Below are 17537 nucleotides of genomic sequence, written 5' to 3'. Positions count from 1 at the left end.
AAAGGTAGGCTGGGCCGGGGGTGGGGGGGGTGGGGGGGGGGAAGGATCTTCATTAGATGCTGAGGAAGTGCTCTACGTGAGGGTTTTGTTCTTGTTTTTTCAGTTAGTGTTTCCTATTGCACAAGTAACGTCCACACACACTTCTAAGATCTGCAAACAGCATACAACGAAAAGCGATTTGGCACCACAGTTTCTCCGTTCTGCAGCCCCTCTCCCGGGAAACAGCCGTGATCACTAACTTCTCGTGCATCTTTGTAGGAATACTCTATGTATAACTATCTTCTTTCTTCTTCCTTTGTTGAACACACAGGAGCATACGATGCGAACTCGTGTCTTGAGATCGTCCCCTATCAGCACATTTGGCACACTCAGATCTGTCTCATTCTTTTCCTCAGCTCCATGTTTTCCAATTCTGTGGTTGAACCCTGGTTTATTTAACCAATCCACTAATGATAGACGTTCAATGTGTTGCCAGTCAGTACACAGTGCTGATTTGAAGATTCTCATCTTAGAAAACGTGCAAGTATTACTTACAGGAGATAACCGTTGGGGCGGCATTTCTGTGCCCCTGGGAAGGAATGTCAGCAGGGGAAGGCCACGGACAAGCAAGTGGGCCTTTGCGAGCCACCAGTCTGGCGGCTGTGTTGCAGGATCCTGCGGACGGAGGGGCCCTCGGAAGTGAGGAGACTGGGAATCTCTTGGAACCCTGGAGAGAGCGGCTGAAAGCTCAGCCAGCTGACCCCTGGAGCAGTTTACAGATGGAATCCCTGAGAGCCTTCGCACACCCTCTCTGACCGCGCTCCCTTTCTCCCCAGGCTTTCTGTTTCCCCCCAAGTTCTTTTGAGCAGGTAGCTCACACCTGTGAGCAGAAGGTGTCTGTGCCGACTTTGTCTTTGGGGGTAAAGCTCTATGTGGTTAGTATTCTGAAATCAGTAACGACAAAGGATTGAAGGAGCCCGTGAGCAGTGGGGAGAAGTGGGGAGAAAACCCTTTGCAAAAGTGTTCCAAAGTGACCGTCCGGGTTACCTTGGTGCTCGCGTGTGCTCTCGGTCCTACCTGTGGATGGTGGATGGCGCTGTCTATCTGCGTGTCTTTTATTGCCCTCTTTTCTTTTTCTTTTTTTATACCAATAAAAGCACACTTACTTACTATCCTTTGCATTTGAGGGTAACTACCATACCCTCATTAAGCCCCGTGACTTCTTTCATTCCTCATCTAGTCATAATCTTAATTACCCCTGCTTAAAAAAGCTTAACCTACTTAAAGGAGAAACAACAAACTAATCCTAGTTTGACAACACATGTACATTGCATCTGGCGTGAGGAGCAGCAGGCTTTCCCTGCATCTATCTCCACGGCCTCCGAGCGGAAAATGCAGGGAAGTGAAGGCTCGGGGTCGCTGTCCCCTTTTCTCCCTTTCTGGGCCTTGGAGTCCCTTTTTGGTCTGCGCTCACTCGCTCCAAGCCTGAGCTCCAGACAGCTCCGCGGCCACGTGCCCCAGGGCCGGCAGCCTTATGTAACCCAGAAATGAAGCAGAACTGCTCCTGGTGTGGCTGCAAGTCAATTAGAATTTGAGAAACATAAAACTGAAAGCCAAAGAGGATTGGCTGCCAGTCACACAGTGTGCCCTTCTGCCAGGGCACGCCTGCTCCCGATGATATGTACGCCAGTGTTTATTCTGTTCTGGAAAAAAATAATGTCCCAAGTGGGGCAGCTCACACCACTTGGGCTCAGAGGGAGACCCAGCGCCTCACAGGTCTGTGCGGCGCTCAGCAGGCAGGTTTGGACGACAGAGCTGCAAGCCGGGAGTTCTGTTCATTGTGAGGGGTGGCGGCCGGGGAGGGGGTAGTGACTTCAGCAGCCTGGCAGTTTTCGAGCAAATGGTGCTCGCAGTATGCTCTGGGCCTCCTAAGGTTTCCATTTTAATTACTATTGTTCTGTTTTCCTGGGGGAAGAAGAAAGAACAAGGAAAATTATGACTGGGGCCTTTCAGGTGCTGAGGCGTGTTTGTTTTTCTGATTTTATTCAACATATTTCTTTTTCTTCCTGGGGACACTGAAATTTGGAGCAGGTGAAGGAGCAGGGAAATGGAAGAGGTAAGAAGGGGAGAAGAGAGAAGATAAGGTAGGTTCTTGATTCACTTCCTGCTTACGTGCCTGGAAATTTTCCTAAGATGGAGCTCCCCAAACGGGGGATTTCAGGCGTGCCAAGATAGTGATCCTTTCAGCTCACAGGTGGCAGGACAGGGTCAAAGGGGGGCTTCAGCTGCCTTTTCCATGTAGCCCAAGTCACTTCCAAATATAATCCTTTTCTATATAGACCCAGATGTGAAATTTTTTAAAAAGATTTTATTTATTTGTCAGAGAGAGAGAAAGAGCAAGAAGCAGGGGGAGCAGCAGGCTCCCCGCCGAGCAAGGAGCCCAATGCGATGCGGGACTCAATTCCAGGACCCTGGGATCATGACCTGAGCCAAAGGCAGCCGCCCAACCAACCCAGTCACCCGGTGTCCCTCAAATGTGAAATTTTTGAAGGCAGTAAGAAATACTGTCATGTACCGTCTTCCACCCAAATTCTTGGATAGAAACACAATTGTATGTTTGGCCTCATCAAACCTCTAGTTCAGTAGTTTGCATGGCTACGGTTCTGTGTGTGTGTACACACACACACATATGTGTATATGCATTCACACATGTATATATGTATATATCTATATCTTTATATTTATAGAGAGAATTAGAGTTAATCAAGCATAGCAGCTAATAATAGTATATGCTTTGGAGTCTAGCAGATTTGGTTTGAAACTCAGCTTCACAACTTTCTCACTGTGTGACCTTGAACAGGTTACTAAACCCCTCTGAACCTTAGTTTCTTGGGGGGTAACTATCTACCTTTCACAGTCACGACCTCGAGGAAGTCAATTAAACTCTTCGCTCTTCATTGTCTCCATTTGTAAAATGAGATAATAATAGTTTCTACTTCATAATTTTGCTGTAAGGATTTATATGGTAACTGGTATATTCATCTATCGGTTAATACATATAAATCACTTGGAACATTGCCTGGTACCTGGTAAACTATGAGACTGTGAGTTCTCGTTATCGTTCATCACCATCATCGTGTAAAGTGTTCAGCACGGGGGCTTGTGACTCTCATCATCACCATCATCATGATTATGGGGAGAGAAATCGTGTCTGTTCTCTCTACAGAAGACCAAAATGTGTGGAGCTCTGACCACGGGAGAGCAGCTGCTGAGAATGTGGGAGGTAAGAGCCTTGCTTGGGTGAGTCTAAAGAGCCAAGTACAAGTCAGTCGTCCTCACAGTCTAGAGAATGAGCTCCAACGTGGGATTCTTACCTAGTCAAAAGTTTCTCCTCTTTGCTCCTTTCTTCTGGTCTGCATTCTATCCCTGTCTTTGTTAAAGTACTTATCCATTAATGCTGCCAAAAAAGGGGGGGGGGTATTTGTGTACTTTGGAGCCCTTGCATGCCTGTTGCCAAATCAGAGTCTGCTGCCAAGGAAGCCTTGCTTGGGGGCTCGCTGGCTTCGCCTTAGCCCTCCCACTCAACTGTTCTCCACATTGGGGCTGAGGGGAGCAGTGTTCACGGGAGGGCGTGGGAGCAGTCAGCAAAAGCTGAGGGGGGCGAAAGGGTTATTAGAAACAGAAGAATTACGGACAAATTGAGCTTTCCGATGGGAAATTAAAGAAGCAATCAAGGCTGAGTACAGGTGGGCACCCATGGGCCCAGGAGTCGTGAGGCAGAAATATCGTGCAGGAGTGTGGCACAGGCACCTGGACCCTCTGTGGACTTCACACTGCTACCTGTCACCCCTCACAGGGCTCGGTCTACACCATCTCTAGGAATCACAGCAGAGAGCCAGCCCGAGGTGAGAAATCAGCAGGAAGGGCCTCCTTGGTTTACGCCCCTTCGCCCCGTGCATGCTCACTAGGCAGGTAGCTGGACGAAGGAGGGCCCAAGGCAGAACCTGAATGCTCCATCTGGAGGTCATTCCAAAGGTCCCCAGGACAGCAGCCCTGCCCAGGAGCCGGGATAGCTACGTGGGCTTCAGAGAGCCCTGAGCTGAAGTCCTAGCTCTTCTCTGAACTAAATGACGGTGCTCAAGTTATTAACGTCTCTAACCTTGAGACATGCAGTTCAGCACAGTTGCACACCTTACCTTGTGCCTGAATGGGTTCATGTACAGAAATAACTTGCCTTGGTGCTACAGCACGGGTGCTTAGTGAATGGTAGCTGTTATTATCCTATCACTGTCATCGTGCCACATATACTCCGTTCTTCCGTGGGGCTCCCCACTGCCACCTCTGAGACACAATCTTTTTCCTTTCTTCCCTCACATCTGCTGGCGGCTTCGGGCTAACCTTTCTTGCCTCCATACCTGAACACTGCAACCGATTCTGCGTTTGATCCGGGTTTTACTCGTATATACGTGTTTCCTGTTAGTGATAGTTCCTGGACCCTGAGCTCTCCTTGAGCCACCCTGAGCAGGAGTGAGGTCAGGAGAGAACTCAAGTCTCAGATCTCGTCTCCAGCTCTCATTCTTCCACAGGTTTTTCCTGCCACATCCAATATGACTGAGGAGTCTTACACACTACAGATGCACTCGTGGGGCACTTGCTTGGGGCCGGACAAGGGAAACCATCCCTCGCCACGGAGTGATCTCTGGGAGGGAAGGTGGAAGGGAGGCTGGTTACTCAACAGGGAAAAACGCCGTGAAATCTTGCTGTCAGTGGGTTCTCATTGGTGGTTATTTTGGTTTCTGGTTTTGAAACTGCTGTGCAAAGTCAGCTACTGACAGTTTAGGCTGCTGTTTGTTGATGTGGGAGGAGCCTAAGCCCAACCGAGGTTCCCCCAAACCTTCTCCCTGGGACTGTTCCAAAGAAAAATAAAGAGGACGCATGCCACTGGTATCTTCTTCCTCAGAATCTTTGGTAGCTTCTTCAATTATTATTCTGGAAAGGGCTCTGGCCCAGAATTTCATAAGAAAACCCAAATGAAGCATGCAAAAATAATCGTCAGTGGGCCAGCAGGAGGGGTGACATTAGATGCCACAGATGGAAATGCAGGCTCAGAGGGACTGAGCTTTAATATGGACAGTACCCTCTGGATGGCTGTCCACACAGGGTCTCCACGGGTCAGAATGGGGAAGATGTGGTCCATCCTCTTAATTAGCGTGTGAAGCAGGCATCGGGATAAAGAGTCTCTCTGCAACCTCAGGATTCTAAGCCTCCCAAACCTAGCAGATGTCTGTGGTAGAAAGTTCGGTTAACTCTGAAAAGAAAGAAAGAGGAAGAGTTTTAACTCAGGGTGAGGACTCAGTTTTTGAAGGCTGACTGGAGGAACACCTGGATAATACTCTAAGTCCATGTGTTTTAGACACCTCTCTTTCTTTGCTCCTGAACCCAGCTCAAGTGATGCTATCTGAGTGTTTGTTGAAATGGTGACCATGTAATTATGTTCATCTTCTTGGCCCTCCCCGAGTGGTTCTCCTTCTCCCATCCCCTATTTCTAACGAGTTCTTGTCACTCAGTTCAATTTTTGTAATTACTTAGCTCATAAAGTTCAGCGTGTCCTGGACATATCTAGTTAAAAAATCATAACTAAATTCATATTTACTGTGCTGCAGAGTGGCACTGAGGTCTGTATCCTCAGACAAGAGGGGCAAAATGATGCAATGCGAAGAGATAAAGGGATTCTGTCCTTCCAAAGACAACTTCCTATTTAATATAAGCACCTTAACCTTGATGGCTAAGCTAAGGACAATCTATTTTTTCCGTTTCTTCCCTAACAAGGGACTCATTCATTCATTCATACACTTATTTCTTCATTCATTCATTTAACAAATGTTTATTGAGCATCACTGTATGCTGGGGATATCGTGAACAAAACCAACTTTATGCTCTCGTGGAGTCACATCCTACTAGCAGGCAATAGACCAATAACCAATGAATGTATTACAGAACGCCAGCGGAGATAAGTGCTATGGGGGAAAAAAGCAGGCTCTTTAGCAGAGGACTGGTTTGGAAAGCCAATTACTTGAGTAGACAGAAAGTAGAACATTATCCTATTCCAGGCATCCCTTATTCTGTGCAGTTTTCCTACTCGAAATCCTTAGGCATTCTTAATGATGTTAGTGGGCATTCAGCAGAAACACAAAGGTGTTTACTTTGTGCGGACATGGAGACACTGGTGCACGTCATAAAGAGGGAGCCATGACTGTGTCAAGTTTGACTGCCCTGTGTAGATCAGCCCTTACCTCAGAGTGGGGCTGTGCGCAGAGAGGCTCGTGGTGCTGAGCCTGGTATATCCAATTTAGTTCTTCTTTCTTTGACTTTCAATCTCTCTCTATTTTTTTAGTGTGGTAAAGAAGACATGACTTATATTTGCTTTGTTACCCTTTTGACACGATTTAAGTGTACAGAACAGTATTATTAACTCAATGCCCATTGTTGTGCAGCAAAGCCCTAGAACTTTTTCAAAGTCTTGCACGACTGAAACTCTATACTCATTGAAGAGCAGCTCCCCATTTCCTCCTCCCCAAACCCCTCTACTTTCTGTTTCTATGAGTTCGATTATGTTAGATACTTCATATAAGTGGAATCATACAGTATTTGTCCTTTTGTGACTGGCTCATTTCACTTAGTATAATGTCCTCAAGTTTCCTCCATATTGTAGCAAATGACAGAATTTCCTTCTTTTTTAAGGCCGAGTAGTATTCCATTGTATGTATACACCACATTTTCTTTATCCATTCATCTGTGACTAGACATCCAGTTTGCTTCTACATTTGGCTATTAGACATAGTGCTGCAATGAACACGTGTGAGCAAATATCTGTTCAAGATCCCGTTTTCAAATCTTCTGGATAACAATTGAGCTGCTCTTGATTCACTGTGTGATGTGTTGCCCAGAAGGAAAGGTATGGATCACTCTCCTTGTAATTTGCAATAGTCCTCTGGTTCCTCCAGACCCAGGTCTCAATCACCTGCTATCTCCCAGGCTCTGGGGGACGCAGAGGAGAGTAAGAGTAGAAGGTAACACTTCTGTGGTGCCGAGCACGTACTGTTACTATCACACCCGTTTCGGGGAGAACGCTGAGGCAGACAGCTAGCTGGCAAAATGAGCATGGGATTCAGTCTCAAGCAGTCTGGCCACAGAGGTGCTTGTAACCCTCTTGTCACTGAACAATTCCTCCTTTGCCTTTCCAGTGTTCAGGATAGGGTGACAGACAAGGCGAGAGTACACTCAACAGCGCGGGAATTGCAGCAGTGTAGACAGATGCTCCAACAATTTGCCCCGGGAACAGAGCAAGAAGCACTGAACTCCATGAAGTTGGGCACGATTTTTTTAGAGGCAGAGAGGTTGACCCCTGATGGATCGGTGGAAGGACCAAATGAACAAGAAGGTATTTAAAGCACATTCCAGGTAAAATAAAAGCCATGTTTTCCCACATCTGTTTTGCACATTCCTACATTAAATATCTGCTGTTCCAGTGCTTTGTACATGCTAGACCCGACTGTAAGTATTTTATGTGTTGTCTTACTGATTTCTAACAAAGCACTGAAGGGCAAGTATAATGCTCTGCGTCGTACAGACGAGGAGCTTGAGGCTCAGAGAGGTGAAGTGCCACACGCAAGGGCACAGAGCCAAGATCCAAGGCTGGCTCGCAGGGCTCCAAAGGGGCCTCCTACACCGTGTGAAGAGGCCATGAGTGCAGTGGCAGTCAAGCTCCTCGTCCGTGGAAGCCCCCCAGGGCGCAATGTCCAGGCAAAGGTGTGGCGTTCCCTGGTCCAGCTTGGCCCACTGACTGATACACCTGACTGGAGTACACAGCAGAAAAAGAAAGGTTAAGAAAAAGGGCAAAGTAGCAAGATCTTTCTTTAAAGAGAAGAAAGGCCTGCCTCCTCCTCCCCCAGCCTGGCGGTGCGGCTCTGTGGTCCAGCGGGTGTTCGGTTGCCTTGCAGCTGCCGTTCGCCCCAGTCTAAGGTTGCAGGGCAAGGCTCTGTTCACCTGACACTATTGAAAAGCGGAGCGAGTGAAACAGTGGCTTATCACAAGGCACCGGAGGTCTCTGTTTCTGGCTGGGTTCTACCATGCACTTGGCATTCAGAAAGCGCTTGTAGATGGACTGCCAAAATGCCAGATTTTTTTTTTTTTAAGTCCAAGGTAGGGTCAGATTTTCTCTCCATCCACTCTTCTCTCCCTCCCTGAAGGTAGTAATCGCATCACAGGGAAACCTGAGCTCACTTGTTTTTTGCTGCCAGCTCCTATTTGCCTGGAAAATACATTTGCTGGAGAGGACTCCGGGAGGAGCTGCATCCTGATTTATTGCTCTTTCCCTGAGAAGTTTTTGCTTCTGAGAATTCTATTGTGTCAGAACTGGGATGGGATTTAAGTATTGCTCTAAAGGGACTGAGTCTTGGTAATGGGATTAATAAAGGGTATTTTCAGGCCCCACCAAGCACTGTGATGTGGCAATTTATTAAAGAGAACAGAGAAGGGATCGTCGTTAAATTGCTTTGTTGCGGACCTTTAAATACTACCCTGGTCACAACGCTGGGCACCCTTGGAGTTTCCAGGCTGTCTCGCAGGTCCTCCCTGGAGCTCTGTATCACACCTCCATCTCCGAACTCCTCACACACAGTGGCAAGATGCCCTGGGCAAAGGGAAAGTAGAGGAATAGGCGTGTTTCGTCTTGAGCGGCAAACATCCTTAGTGCTCTGCGAATGTGCGTTAAATGGGCGAGCTGGGATTTCGGAGAGTTGGTGATGGTGGAAATGGGAGCAAAGGGCGGAGAGAGAGAATGGATGCCACAGTGGGAAGACGAAGCTGGTGTCATCACCTCCTTTGTTTGCTCCGCCACCAAAATCCTTTACAGTCCTGGTTTGCGAAATGCAGATACGCCGCGTAGCCCGCTTGTCCAGAGACGAAATGATTACTCAGCGTCCAATCGCTGGGAACAAAGAGAGGCCCGAAGGGGCTGCAACGCCAGGCCCGGGCAAGAAGCGCCCACGAGCTGCAGCCGGAGTCCGGGGGACTCTCGCTTTTAGTATCTATTATCCTATCGCAGAATGTAAAGTATGCGGAAGCAGGCAGAGAAGAGCAACGCAAGAGAGCAATCACGTGAGGGGCCGCCGCGAACCGCGGACGTGACTGTTAGCACGGCTGCCCGGGAGACATATGTAAGGGGCTCGGGCAGTCGACCTCGGCAGGCCCAGCGATCCTGTCCACCTTCGTCGCGGTTTCCGGCAGGTACTGTTTCCGCACGGCCCCATGGCAGGAAGAACTGGCTTTTGTTACCCGCTTAGAGCTGTTGCCATTTCCACATGTTCCTGTTCTTTTTGTCTCTTTCACCCGCAGAGGTCCTGCTCTCCCACATTTCCCCCGTTTTTTTCGGGTAAGTGCAGATTGGAAGGGCAGGTTAGGAGGGGGGTGGTTCGGCTCGGCTGATGGCGAGACTGCTGCAGGAGGACTTCAGCACGAAGAGTTTGTTTTTAAAGATTTTATGTATTTGACACAGAGAGCACAAGCAGGGGGAGTGCCAGGCAGAGGGAGAGGGGGAAGCAGACTCCCCGCAGAGCAGGGGAGCTGATGTGGGACTTCATCCGAGGGATCATGTAGGATCATGACCTGAGCCGCCCAGGTGCCCCAGCATGAAGAGTTCTATGAAACAGGTAGTCCAGGGCCTTCAGCACTTCAAGAAAACACAAAAGAAATAGCATGCCAAGACCTATGAGAATCCATATTCCGAGGTCTAGTCCTAAAAACCAGTTTTGAGGGTTGAGCCAATGAGCCAGTTGGCAATGGACAAGCATGGCTTTGTGTGCCTCTTCATGTGATTGAACCGTTTGTTCATGTAATTGACCTTGAAGGTTGAGAATGTCCTGACCCAGAGGAGAATTAAATGCTCTATGTAGAAGCTGTTGGACATCCTCCCAAAGAGGAGCTATTGAAGGGGACAAGGGTGCGACACATGGAGCGATATTCCGCGTCACAGCTGAAAGGGCTGCAGCTCCAGAGGGCTTGTTGCTGTTCCCCAAGCCAAGAGACACTCTGCTTCCAGCGCATCAAGGTGTTGGAGGATTTCCTGATCCATTGTGATCTGAGTGATTAATTCAAAGGTTGCATTTTGTAGATAACTATTCCTATGATGGGCTGTTCAAATAGAATGGGAAAGAGCGACTACAGCTTGTAGCAGGGTAGCGGCCAGGGCAGGGACAGCTGTAATGGATGCTCTGAGAAGCCCGAGAAATCTTTCACTCCTAGTGAGGGCAAGAACATTAGTAATCTGTTCTAAGAAAGAATCTCTAACCTAAGTCCTAGTTAGGTTGACCAGGATCCATGCCTCAGCCCTCTGAGCACAAGAATATGAGTGATGTTTAGTTGGGTTATATTCAAATGTGGGATACAGGGAGTGAGCCACGAGAAATTGGCAGCTAGTGTTATGTTAAGGTTTTTCATCCAGGGATAATGAGAAGATGAAGAATTTATCTGAAAGATGGAGGGCTCATGGAAGGACATCACAAGGGTGTAGGGGCGAGAGGTGCAAACCATAATCTGACAGCCGTATCATTAGCAACCCAAGGAATCTTTCCACCCCTAGGTCTTTGGTATTCTCCTTGACGCATCCTTCAAGGAAAAAAGACAATTGTCAGGTGCCAGATGTATTTTTTTAACAACGGCCAGTGAGAGTGCTGGTGGACACGCAACAGGCGCCCTGCCTGTCCCAGGTTCCAGGATAAAGACTGTCCAGAATAGTTGCAAGCGAGGCTACAATGCCATGTGATGTTAGAGTTTTGAACCAGGAGACCTGTTGGACCCCAATTTTGTAGCACTCATCCCTCAAATAGTGGATTTTTAGTGAAGTTTGTTGATCTCCAGGTGCCCCAACTCAAGTCGAGGCCTTCTCCAATTTGTACCCAAGGGTGAGAACAAACAGGGTTGTAAGGTTTAGGGCACCTTTTTCCCGATTTGATTTTACTCCCTACCCCGGCAGTTCTGATGAATATTTGATATTTTACTGTCCTTATACGACCCGTCCCTGTGAAGAGGTGGTTCATTTACCATTGTGGTTGAAAAGGAATACGAACATTACTGGCTGAATTGTGCACTACGGCACAGAAAGGTAACTTCAGTAAGGAAGAACAGTCATGAGTGAGTCTGTGCTATCCACTGTGATACCCAAGTGTGCTGCAGAATTTTCTGCAGTCCTGAAGGGACCAGATGGGGGAAGCCAGTTACCCCCTGGGTAGGTGGTGTCATTGGTGGAAAGGGAGGTTCCGGGTCCCTCCAGGAAAGGAGGTCAAAAATGGGGGGGGGTTCAAGATAATGTGTCCAATAGGTGTGATTTCTCATTGAGATAGGGAGGAAGTCAAAGAGTCCCCATAACATAAGCAGCACAGATACCTTTGGAGTTAATGGTTAGAATATGATTCATTAATTAGTTTTTTTTTTTTTGTCCATATTGAGAATGCCAATTTAGCTTTTTCTGTTTGTAATTTTTGGATCCCCTTCTGATCTCTATTTTCACTGAGCCTAACTTTTCCAGGTCAGATTGAAGATCTCACAACTTAGCTGTTGCCAATCTTATTTTATGTTGATTGATTCTATCATTTGTTATAAATGAGTTAAGAGATCATTAGTGTGTATTTATGCTCTAGCTAATTATTTTTTTAAAAAGATATTTTATTTATTTGTTTGACAGAGAGAGTGCGAGCACACAAGCAGGGGAAGCAGCGGAGAGATGGGGAGAACGGACCCCCTGCTGAGCAGAGAGCTGGATGTGGAACTTGATCCCAAGACCCCTGATCATGACCTGAGCTGAAGGCAGAAGGCAGATGCCCAACCGACTGAGCCACCCAAGTGCCCTGTTCTAGCTAATTCTTGACATAGTGCGGGATGGCTCTACTGTCTGGAATTAGTCTCCCACATTGTTAACACGGTCCTTCTGATCACTTGCGTATTCTGTTCTCTCTGTTGGCAGCACAGAGTGTCAACATGTCCTGTTTTTTTTGCCTTCCATGACACTTTAGGCATCATAAGTTCCAGCCAAATGGACTTCCCAGTGAATGTTGCTTTAACTTCTTTATTCTTTCCTAACTTGAGGGGTTTTGCTTACGTAAATTTTACCAATCTCTTTAGGTCTTTATGAAGATGTTTCTGAATCTTCCAATTAGAGGTTAATTTTTTAATATCTTTGATGGTACAGATGTTATGTTGTTCTGTTATGTACTATGACATATTATGTATTATATATGTACACTGTGATATATATACATATTACATAGGCACCTTTCTTATTTTTCACATTTATCTTAAAATCCCTTGAAGGCAGGATTTGTGTCATATTTGTAATTATGTTATCTGGGATTACTTAAAAAGCCAACTTGAGTTCCTGTTTGAACCCCTATCACATAGGCTGGAGGAGTGAGCAGTGTCATTCCTATTGCTTGCTCTCCAGTGACCGTTACTAAAGGTATTACTGTTAGAATGCCTATAGCCCACCTGGAATGGGCCTTCCATTTTTCCATGTCTATGCCTCATCTGTACCACATTTGGGGTGTGGGAACTTTAGGCACTGGGGGTTCCCAGACCTAGTTTTCTTGGTAATTCACACAGCAAAACTCTGAGGTCTTTGTCAATACCCAAGCGTACTCCCTTGAGATGGACCCTGGGCCCCCACTCCTCTTATTCCCATAGAATATGTATTTCTGTGTTCTACCCATTCAGGATATTTAAAATAAGCTCTTCGGTAAGTTTTTCCAAAGGGAAAAAAAAAAAGCCATTTTTTTGGATGGCTTCTGACTTCTCAGCAAAATTCTCTGTATCAAGGAAATCCCATGAGCCTGGCTGCCTGCTGGGAATGGTGAGGTAAGGGGAAAAATATAAAGAATAAAAATGAATTGATATTTTTTGGGAAAAATCCTCCCACAAGCAAAAGGCTGAAAGACTAGCCATGAGTTGTGAACCTTTATAAAAATAAAGGACATGTCTGGGCACCTGGGTGGCTCGGTCAGTTAAACGTCTGCCTTCAGCTCAGGTCATGAGAGTCTTGTGATCAAGTCCCACATCAGGCTCCCTGCTCAGTGGAGAGTCTGCTTCTCTGACCCTCCCCTGGCTCGTGCTCTCTCTGTCTCACGTGCTCACTCACTCACTCTCTCTAATAAATAAAATCTTTAAAAAAAAAAATCAGGGTTGTAGTCAGCTATTCAACAGGCTTGACTCAGGAGACCAGACAACTCTAAGCAATAGGAAACAGGAGGCAATAAGTACTAGCAGGTGCACTGCTCGGGATTTGGCAATTAGCAATAGGTAGACATGTCAACAAGAAGAGAAGCAGCATCAGGAAGGCTTAGCAAAAGGTGGAGGGCACTGGGACTCAGGGTTAGGACACTGGCCTTCAGAAGGACTGATGGGACCCAGTAAGACCTCAGCTCTGGAGGGATGAGCATTGGATCAAGCATCGCAGTGGAGTGTTCAACAAGGAAAAATACAATAAGGACCTAATCACTAGAAAGGGATCCAAGGTTAACCGTGTCCCGAAGCAAGGCTGAATTCATGCTGGGTTGCTGAGTCACTGAGCTACTTGATTATGATTCCAGAATCCTCTAATAGTAGGAGGAAGATCATTTCCCAGCCTACTGCAGAAATCTGAGTTGCCCGAGGGATGGAAGAGAAGAGTGAGTCAGGCAAGCTATTAAACCAGAGTTTTGATGCATAGTGTTTGAAAAGGACATTGGCATAACAATTAGTTTTCACACACTTCTCTACGCACGGGTACTGTCAACACTTAACTTTGAGCATGTTGACCAAAATGAAAATGGCCTGCTTTTTATTTTTTTCAAATTCTAACCATTGCCTGAAATTTCTCACCCTGTTTATTTATTTATTTTTAAAGATTTTATTTATTCATTTGAGAGAGAGAGAGTGAGAGAGAGCACGAGCAGGAAGGAAAGGGAGAAGCGGGCTCCCCACTGAGCAGGGAGCCGGACATGGGACTCGATCCCAGGATCCTGGGATCATGACTTGAGCTGAAGGCAGATGCTTAACCGACTGAGCCACCCAGGTACCCGTGACCTGCTTTTTAAAAATCACCATTTATATTTCTTTCTCAAAAGCTCAATTGCCACAAGGTAGAGAATGTCTCCTATATTGACAAATACTGTTCTGATAATGACTGTTCGTGAAGTCTTAAGAATGAATAGCATTTTCTGGGAGGATTAGCGAGCATGTTGTGGGTGATTGCCAGTTTGCGAGCCATTCGTCAGGGAACACTTGTTAGGGTAACTCTAAGACCTTCATCTGGGCAACAACCGCAATTGCTGCAGTGAAAGCCCTTGGACGTTACTCAGTGACTTCATAAGCAAATAGATCCAATCTCTTTCCACTTTAATCTGTACCACATTCAGCAACCACAGAAAGTTTTCTTAAACTATTAGTTAAATACATTCTTCCTCTTGCTTTAAAACTTCCAGTAGATCCTTAATAGGCTTCATGCGAAGTCCAAAGCCTTCCTGTCAAAGATCTCCACAACTTGAACTCCCTCCACCAATTCAGCCTTCCCTCCCTGCTCCCAGCATAGTCTTTCCCGGAGTGTGTTCTCGGAATGTCAGGCTAATCCTTCAGATCTGCCTTCCACTTCTGTTCATGCTCTTCACGGCACTGGAGTCAACTCCTTGCGTCTTCGTGCAGATACTCAGCCCCTGCCATGTTTAAAGTTCAAGCTCTTTTTTCATTTTCTCCATGAGACCCTTTCCAAGAATTTTCTCCCTCTTTCTACTCTCGATATTGCAGAAACCAGTGGTCATCTATTTAACATCTGTTCATCCTTTTTCTTTTATAGATCCCAATCAAAATCTTACTTTTATAGACTCCCAATCCCAATTTTGATTGGGAGTCTATAAAAGAAAAAGATTCCATAAAAATTTTTCTGAGGAGCTCTTTTGGAGCAAGAAGTGATAATATTCTTGCCAATCAAACAGGAAAGAATTTCTAGGAATTGCTTTTGTGATATAGATTTGGCACCACCTTTTCCTCCTGGGTGCTTCTTTCCTCATTTTCTCCCTGTTTCGCTGAGATGTAATTGATGTATCACATCTTGTAAGTAGGTGTACAATGTGATGATTACATATATATATTGCAAAAGGATTAGCACAATAAGGCTACTTAACACATATATCACCTCACATAGTTATCATCGTGTGTGTGTGTGTGTATGTGTGTAGTGAGACTAATTAAGATCTTTCTTAGCAACTTTCAAGTATACAGTATAGTCGAACTATAAACACCACGCTATACATTAAATCCCCAGAGCTTATTCATTTTATAACTGGAAGTTTTTTTCTTTGACGGACATCTCCCTGTTTCCCCACCCCAACCCTACCCCCTGGCCACCACCAATCAATTCTCTATTTCTGTGTCTTTGGCTTTTTTAGATTCCATATATAAGTGATATCATACAGTATATTTCTTTCTCTGTTTGACTTATTTCACTTAACATAATGTCATCAAGCTTCATCCATGTTGTTGCAAATGACAGGATTTACTTCTTTCTCATGGCTGAATAATACTCCATTTTATATATATGTGCACATCACATTTTCTCCATTTATTCTCTCGATGGACAGACACTTAGGTTGTTTCCATATCTCAGCTAATTGTGACTAATGTGGCAATGTACATATCTCTTCGAGATAGTAGTTTCATTTTCTTCAATATGCCCAGGAGTGGAATTGCTGGATCATATGGTAGTTCGATTTTTAATTATTTGAGGAACCCCATATTGTTTTCCATAATGACTCTACCAATTTACATTTCTATCAATAGTGCACCAGTGTCCCCTATTCTCCATATCCTTACCAGCACTTATCTCTTTTTCATAATAACCATTTGGACAGGGTTGAGGTGGTATCTCCTTGTGGTTTTGATTTGCATTTCCCTGATGATGCGTGATATTGGGCATCTTTTCATATATCTGTTGGCCATTTGTATGCCTTCTTTGGAAAAATGTCTATTCAAGTTCTTTGCCCAATTTATTATCAAATTATTATTATTTTGCTATTGAGTTGCATGAATATTCTTGGTTCCCTTGTCAATTATTAGTTTATATGCATGGGTTTATTTCTGGGCTCTCCATTCTGTTTCATTGATCTATGTGTCAGTCTTTTTATAACTTTGTAGTACAGTTTGAAATCAGGAAGTGTGATACCTCCAGCTTTGTTCTTCTTTCTCACGATTGCTTTGGCTGTGCAGGGTCTTCTGTGGTTCCAAACAAATTTTAGAATTGTTTTTTGTATTTCTGTGAAAAATGCCATTGGATTTCAATAGACATTGAAATCTATAGATGGTTTTGGATAATTAACAATATTAATATTAATTCTTTTGATCCATAAACATGGGAAATCTTTCCATTTATTTGTGTCTTCTTTCATCAAGGTTTTACAGTTTTCAGTGTACTGCTCTTTCCCCTCCTTGGTTAAATTTAGTCCTAACTAAATTTTATTGTTTTTGATGCTGTTGTAAATGGGATTGTTTTCCTTAATTCTTTTTCAGATAGTTCAATGTTAGTGTATAGAAATACAACTGATTTTGTATATTAATTTTATATCCTGCAACTGAATTCACTTATTAGTTCTAAAAGTTTTTTTTCCAGCTTTATTGAAGTATAATTGACAAATCGTAAGGTATTTAAAGTGTGCATCATGATGACTTGATATATGTATACATAGGATGTATGATAAATGTACAATGTGAAAGGATTTCTCCAGTCTAACCTTTCTTTTCCTTTTCTTTCTTTCTTTTTCTTTCTTTCTTTCTTTCTTTCTTTCTTTCTTTCTTTCTTTCTTTCTCTTTTAATAAAAACATTTAAATTCTGCTCTTACAAAATTTCAATTATGCAGTACAGTGTTATCAGCTGTAGTCACCAGGTTATATATTAGACCCTCAGACCTTATTCATCTTATAGCTTGTAGCCTTTTACCAACATCTCCCTATTTTCCTTACCCCCAGTTCCCTGGCAACCACTTTTCTACTTTAACAGGTTTTTATGTTAGAGTCTTTAGAATTTTCTATTCATAAGATCATGTCAGCTGCAGACAGAAAATTTTGCTTTTTTCTTTCTGATTTACATGCCTTTTATTTATTTTTCTTGCCTAATTGCTTGGCTAGGGCTTCCAGTACTATGTTGAAAACCAGTAATAAGAAAGGGCACCTTTGTCTCATTCCTGATCTTAAAGAAAAAGTTTGCAACCTTTCCCCACTGAGTATGATGTTGGCAGTGGTTGTCATATATGGCTTTTATTACATTCCTTCTGTACTCAGTTTGTTGAGAGTTTTATTGTGAAAGGATGTTGAATTTTGTCAAATCCTTTTTTCTGCATCTTGATATAATCCTATGAGTTTTACCTCTTTCATCTTTCTAGAACCTGGTCTAGAAGTTACAGATGAAGCAATCATCTTGTTTTATAAAATGATCAAAGGAATGAAAGCTAACTGCTAAGGATGGCAGAGCTTAAAGAGAGAAG

At 44.6% G+C, this 17537-nt stretch overlaps 1 long non-coding RNA gene across 1 annotated transcript; it reads left to right on the top strand.

Moving 5' to 3' along the window:
* Positions 1–65: 65 nt before the first annotated feature.
* Positions 66–16537, top strand: LOC130542937 (uncharacterized). The gene is made up of 2 exons (XR_008957861.1): positions 66–9412; positions 11720–16537. It is a non-coding gene; the product is annotated as an uncharacterized LOC130542937 (long non-coding RNA).
* The last annotated feature ends 1000 nt before the right edge of the window (positions 16538–17537 follow it).

Source organism: Ursus arctos, unplaced genomic scaffold, assembly GCF_023065955.2.
Source record: "Ursus arctos isolate Adak ecotype North America unplaced genomic scaffold, UrsArc2.0 scaffold_6, whole genome shotgun sequence".
In the NCBI taxonomy this organism is placed as follows: domain Eukaryota; kingdom Metazoa; phylum Chordata; class Mammalia; order Carnivora; family Ursidae; genus Ursus; species Ursus arctos.
The sequence above is the reverse complement of the archived record's forward strand: the minus strand, read 5'-3'. Positions and strand labels throughout refer to the sequence as shown.